This window comes from Arachis duranensis, chromosome 1 (genome assembly GCF_000817695.3).
Source record: "Arachis duranensis cultivar V14167 chromosome 1, aradu.V14167.gnm2.J7QH, whole genome shotgun sequence".
Lineage (NCBI taxonomy): Eukaryota > Viridiplantae > Streptophyta > Magnoliopsida > Fabales > Fabaceae > Arachis > Arachis duranensis.
Genome location: NC_029772.3, coordinates 61935029 through 61941709, shown reverse-complemented (window position 1 = coordinate 61941709; position 6681 = coordinate 61935029).

Here is a 6681-nt window from a genome sequence, read left to right as displayed (position 1 = left end):
CTCCCTGCACTCGGAATGGATTTTTTGGAGCTACAGGAGTCTAATTGACGCCCTCTCAATTGTGTTGGAAAGTAGACATCTAGGGCTTTCCAGAAATATATAATAGTTCATACTTTGCGCGAAGATAGATGCCGTAAACTGGAATTCAACGCCAGTTTCATGTTGCAGTCTAGCATCCAGCGCCAGAAACAGGTTACAAGTTGGAGTTCAACGCCCAAAACACATTACAACCTGGCGTTCAACTCCAAAAATAGCCCAGGCACGTGAGAGGCTTAAGTCTCAGTCCCAACACACACCAAGTGGGCCCCAGAAGTGGATCTCTGCACCAATTATCTTAGTTTACTAATTCTCTATAAACCTAGGTTACTAGTTTAGTATTTAAACAACTTTTAGAGACATATTTGGTATCTCATGACATTTTTCAGATCTGAATTTTATACTCTTTGACAACATGAGTCTCTAAACTCCATTGTTAGGGGTGAGGAGCTCTACAGCGTCTCGATGAATTAATGCAATCACTTATATTTTTCCATTCAAATATGCGTGTTCCTATCTAAGATATTCATTCGCGCTTAATTATGGAGAAGGTGATGATCTGTGACACTCGTCACCTTCCTTAACCCATGAATGTGTGTCTGATAACCACCTCCGTTCTACATCAGATTGAATGAATATCTCTTAGATTCCTTAATCAGAATCTTCGTGGTATAAGCTGGATTGATGGCGGCATTCATGAGAATCCGGAAAGTCTAAACCTTATCTGTGGTATTCCGAGTAGGATTCTGGGATTGGATGGCTGTGACAAGCTTCAAACTCGCGAGTGTTGGGCGTGATGACAAACGCAAAAGAATCAATGGATTCTATTCCGACATGTTCGAGAACCAACAGCTGATTAGCCATGCTGTGACAGAGCATTTGGACCATTTTCACTGAAAGGATGGGAAGTAGCCATTGACAACGGTGACACCCTACATAGAGCTTGCCATGGAAGGAACCTTGAATTATGGTATTGAGTTGAATATTACATTACAGGAATTCAGAAGACAAAGCATCTCCAAAACTCCAACATATCTTCCATTACTGCACAACAAGTAATTATTTCACGCTCTTTTATTTTTCTAATAATTCAAACTAATAATTATAATTGATATCCTAACTAAGAATAATAAAATAAATATAGCTTGATTCAAACCAACAATCTCCGTGGGATCGACCCTTACTCACGTAAGGTATTACTTGGACGACCCAGTGCACTTGCTTGTTAGTGGTACGAAATCATAAGAAATCTTGATTTTGATATTGGGATTAAAATTTCGTGCACCAATAACTTAATATAACTCAAATAGAAATAAACTTAAGCAAAAATAGAAATACTCTAATCATGGTTAGGTCACCTCCCAACAAGCGCTTCTTTACCATCACTAGCTTGATGGACAACTCCTTTACGGAGATGGATTGGGGCTCAGAACTTCGCCCCTTATAGTGAACTTCTTTCCTGTGCTCTCATGAATGAGCTCCACATGCTCTAGAGACAGGATTCTATTCACAATGTGTGGAATGACTGGGTTATCCGTGAAGACAACTCTCATACCAGGTGAGAGGCCTTCAGTAGGGATCTTCTTGTCCCTCTAACCCTTAGGTACCTTCTTCTTGGTGCCTGCCTTCTCAGTGCTTGATGAAGATTGCCCAAAACCAAACTTAGAGTTGGTGTCTGGGGGCTCTATATAGGTCTTCACAGAGAGAGAAGGTTCACACACTATGTGCTACACAGTGGTACCTCTTTTGTTAGAGGGGAGTGAGGTTTAGAAATCTTGAACAAGATACAGTCCTCATGAAACTGCAGAACTAACTCTCCCTTTTCCACATCAATTATGGCTTTGGAAGTGGCTAGGAAAGGCTTTCCAAGGATGATAGACTTGTCCTTATCCTCTCTAGTGTCTAGGATTATAAAGTCTGCAGGGATGTAAAGGTTTTCAACCTTCACTAGGACATCCTCTACTATGCCATACACCCTTTTAGGGTTCTATTGGTCATTTCTAAGGAAATGTTGGCAGCTTGCACCTCGAGAATTCCCAGCCTTTGCATCACAAAGAAAGGCATGAGGTTGATGCTTGACCCAAGATCACACAAAGCCTTCTCAAAGGTTATTGTCCCTATGGTATAGGGAATCAGGAAACTTCTGAGGTCTGGCCTCTTCTGAGGCAGCTTCTTTTGAACCAGGACACTACACTTTTTGGTAAGTACTAGGGGTTCCCAAGTATTGAGCAATTTGCTCTTCCTTAGTTTCCTCTTCCTCATCAGAAGAGGAGTATTCTTCAGATTCCAAAATCTGCAACAGGGCAGTCAGGGGGACCTCAATGGTTTCCTTATGAGTTCTGATCTCCCTTAGCTCTTCAATAGGAGGGTCCTTAGTGGGTGTTGAACGTCCATCCTCTCCTATTTTGGTGTTCAACACCAATGACTGCTCTTCCTTGGGCGTTGAATGCCCAGCTACTCCCTTGCTAGCGTTCAATGCCAGAAGGTCCTCTTCAGATTCAGCCTCAGCCCCTACACTAAAAGCCTTGCACTCTTCTCTTCGGTTTACTTCAGTATTACTTGGAAGAGTGTTAGAGGGGATCTCAGGGATCCTCTTACTCAACTGACCGATCTATACCTCCAGATTCCTGACGGAGGACCTAGTCTCTGTCACAAAACTATGAGTGGTCTTAGAGAGACTGGAGACTATGGTGGCTAAGTCAAAGAGACTCTACTTAGAAGTCTCTATCTGTTGCTAAGAAGGTGGAAATGGTTGGTTATTGAACCTATTCTGGTTTCTTCCACCTTGATTGTTGTTGAAGCCTTGCTAAGGCTTCTGTTGATCCTTCCATGAAAAGTTGGGATGATTCCTCCATGGTGAGTTGTAGGTATTTCTATAAGGCTTATTGTTGGGATTCCCTGAGGAATTTCCCATATAGTTAACCTCTTCTATCATGGGTTGATCTGGATCATAGGCATCTCTGTCATAAGAGGCTTCTTGAGTGCTGCCAGTTGCAGCTTACATTCCAATCAAATGCTGAGAAATCATGTTGACTTGTTAGGTCAGAATCTTATTCTGAGCCAATATGGCATTCAGAGTGTCTATCTCCATGACTCCTCTCTTCTGAGTAGCTCGACTGTTCACGTGATTTCTCTCAGAAGTGTACATGTATTGGTTGTTAGCAACCATGTCAATGAGTTCCTGTGCCTCTTCAGACGTTTTCTTTAAGTGGAGTGATCCACCTGCAAAGTGGTCTAATGACATCTTGGACAATTTAGAGAGGCCATCATGGAAAATATCTAGCATGGTCCAATCTGAGATTATATTAGGAGGACACCTTCTGATCAGTTGCTTGTACTTCCCCCAGGATTCATAGAGAGATTCACCCTCTTTTTGTCTAAAGGTTTGAACTTCCACCCTAAGCTTGCTTAGCTTCTGAGGTGGAAAGAACTTGGTCAAGAATGCATTGATCACCTTCTCCCAAGAGTCTAGGCTTTCCTTAGGCTAAGAATCCAGCCAAAGCCTACCTCTGTCCCTTACAGCAAAAGGAAAAAGCATAAGCTTGTAAACCTCAGGATCCAGTCCATTGGTCTTGACAGTGTCACAGATCTGCAAAAAATCAAAGATAAATCTGATGGGATCTTCCTATGAAAGTCCATGAAACTGGCAGTTCTGTTGAACTAGCATGACCAGTTGAGGCTTCAGCTCAAGTTATTTGCACCAATGGCAGGTATAGAGATGCTGCCCCCATAAAAGTCAGAAGTGGGGGGCAGTGAAGTCACCAAGGACCTTTCTTGTTTCACCTCCATCATTAGGATTGGCTGCCATGTTTGTATTTTCAACTTTTTATTCGAAAAGCTCTGTGAGGTTTCCTCTGGAGTGCTTGCTCTAGCTTGTTGTAAATGACTCTTTAGAGTCCTTTCGGGCTCAGGATCTGGGTCAAAGAGAGGTTTTTTATCCCTACTCCTATTCATAAACAAGAAGAAAGAAAGCAAGAAGAGAAGAAAAAAGGATTCTCTATGTCAGAGTATAGAGGTCCTCTGTTAGAGAGAGATAGGTCAAGAGGAAAAGAAAAGAAGATTTCTTTTAATTTAATTGTATTTTCGAAAATAGAGAGGGAAGAAAGAAGAAAGTTTTCGAAAAATAAGAGAGAATAAATGGTTAGAGATTTTCGAAGAATAGAAGAGAGAGAAGAATTAGAAAGAACCAAACTTTTAAAATTAAAATGAAACAAACAAGTAACTAATGAAGAAATATTTGAAAATAAAATAAGATAGGGGATTTGAAAAAGATTTGATTTTGAAATTTAAAATTGGAAAGAAAAAGTCAACAAGATAAGATAAGATTTGAAAAGATTTTGTAAGATTTGAATTTTAGATTTTTGAAATTTGAATTTTGAAAATTTTGGACTTTGAAAATTGAAATTTGAAATTAAAAATTGAATTTGACTTAGGATAAGATAGAAGTTTTGAAATTTGAATTTAAGACAAGATTAAATAAGAGTTTTGGAATTCAAACAAAGATAAAAAAAATAAGATAATGATTTGAAAAAGATAACAAGATAAACAAAATGATAACTAGCAGGACACCAAACTAAAAATCTTGAAATTAAATTAAATTAAGATAACAAGCAAATTTGAAAATTGAATTTTAAATTTTGAAAAATTTAAAAAGAAAAACAAAAAAAGACACCAAACTTAAAAATTTTAAAATCAAACAAGAAAAATAACAAGTTCAATTTCGAATACAGAGAAGAACACCAAGAAAAATTTCCGAAAAATTAAAGGAAAGACACTAATTTTTTAAAGGAAAGACACTAAAAAGATACCAAACTTATAAATTTTTTTAATTAAAGATGCTAATTTTCAAAAAGTTGGAAAAGAAAAGACTCAGAAAGACACCAAACTCAAAAACTGACACAAGATTCAAACAAAAGATAAAGATTACTAAAGAACAGAAAAGGTTTTGAAAAGTTTTTTTTTAAAAAAAAGAAAACAAGAAACACAAGTAAAAGAGCAAATAAAGTGTAAAAGGTACCTAATCTAAGCACAAGATAGTCCGGTAGTTTGTCAATCGCGAACAATCCCGGCAACGGCGCAAAAAACGGTGCGCGAAATTTAACTCCGCACAACTGAACTGGCAAGTGTACCGAGTCGTCCAAGTAATACCTCAGGTGAGTGAGGGTCGAATCCCACGAGGATTGTCGGATTGAGCAAGCAATGGCTACCTTGTAAATCTTAGTCAGGCGACTAGAAAAGATTGTAGTTTGTTTGAAAGCATAAACAAAATAATAAATAATGAAATACTAGATTGATATAACAATGATAATGATCAAAGTAAGGCTTCAGAGATGCTTATTCTTTCCAGACTAACTTTTCTTATTGTCTACTTCAATAATGAATGATTCATTCAATGGCAGTCGTAAGTGATTAACTCATGTCCTCTCATCAAGTTCATCTCTTCTAAACCATAGCAGTCCATCATATTCGAGCAACTCATATCCTCTCATCAAGTTAACTCATGGTTTCTCACTATAGCTGAAGATGAAGCCATAAGCAATCCACTCCCCTTTGTGATCCTACTCAAAACGCCACAGACAAGGTCGGATCTTCGGATAAGAGAATGCTGCTTTTCTGACTCTAGCCTTAGCGCCACAGAGACCTCAGTAACCCACGGCCAATGGGATTTCATGTCACATATCGAAAGTCAGCCCAGGTACTCTCTTGGAATCCTTGATGTATTCTCTAGCTGTAGCTCAATGCTATTTGGGTCAGGACTCGCACGGAACCCATGTAGAACAGGGATGAATGTCACGTTTCACCCCCAATTTATAAGATTGAAGAACGAGAATGCATCAGAGAATAGAATCAGACATGTATTAAAATAGAGACAGTAATATTATTAATCCATGGGAATCAGCAGATATCCTAACCCAAACTTAGGAGGTTTAGTTGCACATAGCTTACACAAAATAATAGTGAAAAGGTGAGAAAGGGAAAATATCTCTAACAAGGGTGATCTTTGTTCTATTTATGCTAATCTAATAATGAAAAGAATAAAAAAATATGATAGACTAGACTAGAAGTGTGAAAATCTAATCTTGGGCCCACTTTGGTTGAGTGCTTGGGCTGAGCTTGGTATCTAGCTTAAGGAATAGGCCTTGAATGCCTATTAGGGAGTAATCCATGCTGCCTTATGATCATTGGGTGGCGTTGAATGCCAGAAAGGTGATAAATTGGGTGTTCAACACTGGCTTGAGTCCCCTTGGGTCGTTGAACGCCAGAAAGGGTGTGTTTTTGGCGTTCAATGCCCAAGATGGGCAGTTGCCTTCAAAGAAACCTATAAACTATTATATATAATAATGGAAAGCTCTGGAAGTTAGCTTTAAAACGTCATTAAGAACGCATCATTTGGACCTTTGTAGCTCCAAACATGCTCATTTGAGTGCATGGAGGTCAAAGTCTGACAGCATCTGCTACACTTTTCTTGCCTCTGACTCGGACTTCACCAAGACTCCTCGATTTCAGCTAGAAATTACCTGAAATCATAAGAAAACACAAAAACTCAAAGTAGAATGCAAAAATATGAATTTTACACTAAAACCTACTAAAACGTTTGGGGGCTGGCTATTCAGCCATGCCTGGACCTTCATCACTTATGTATTT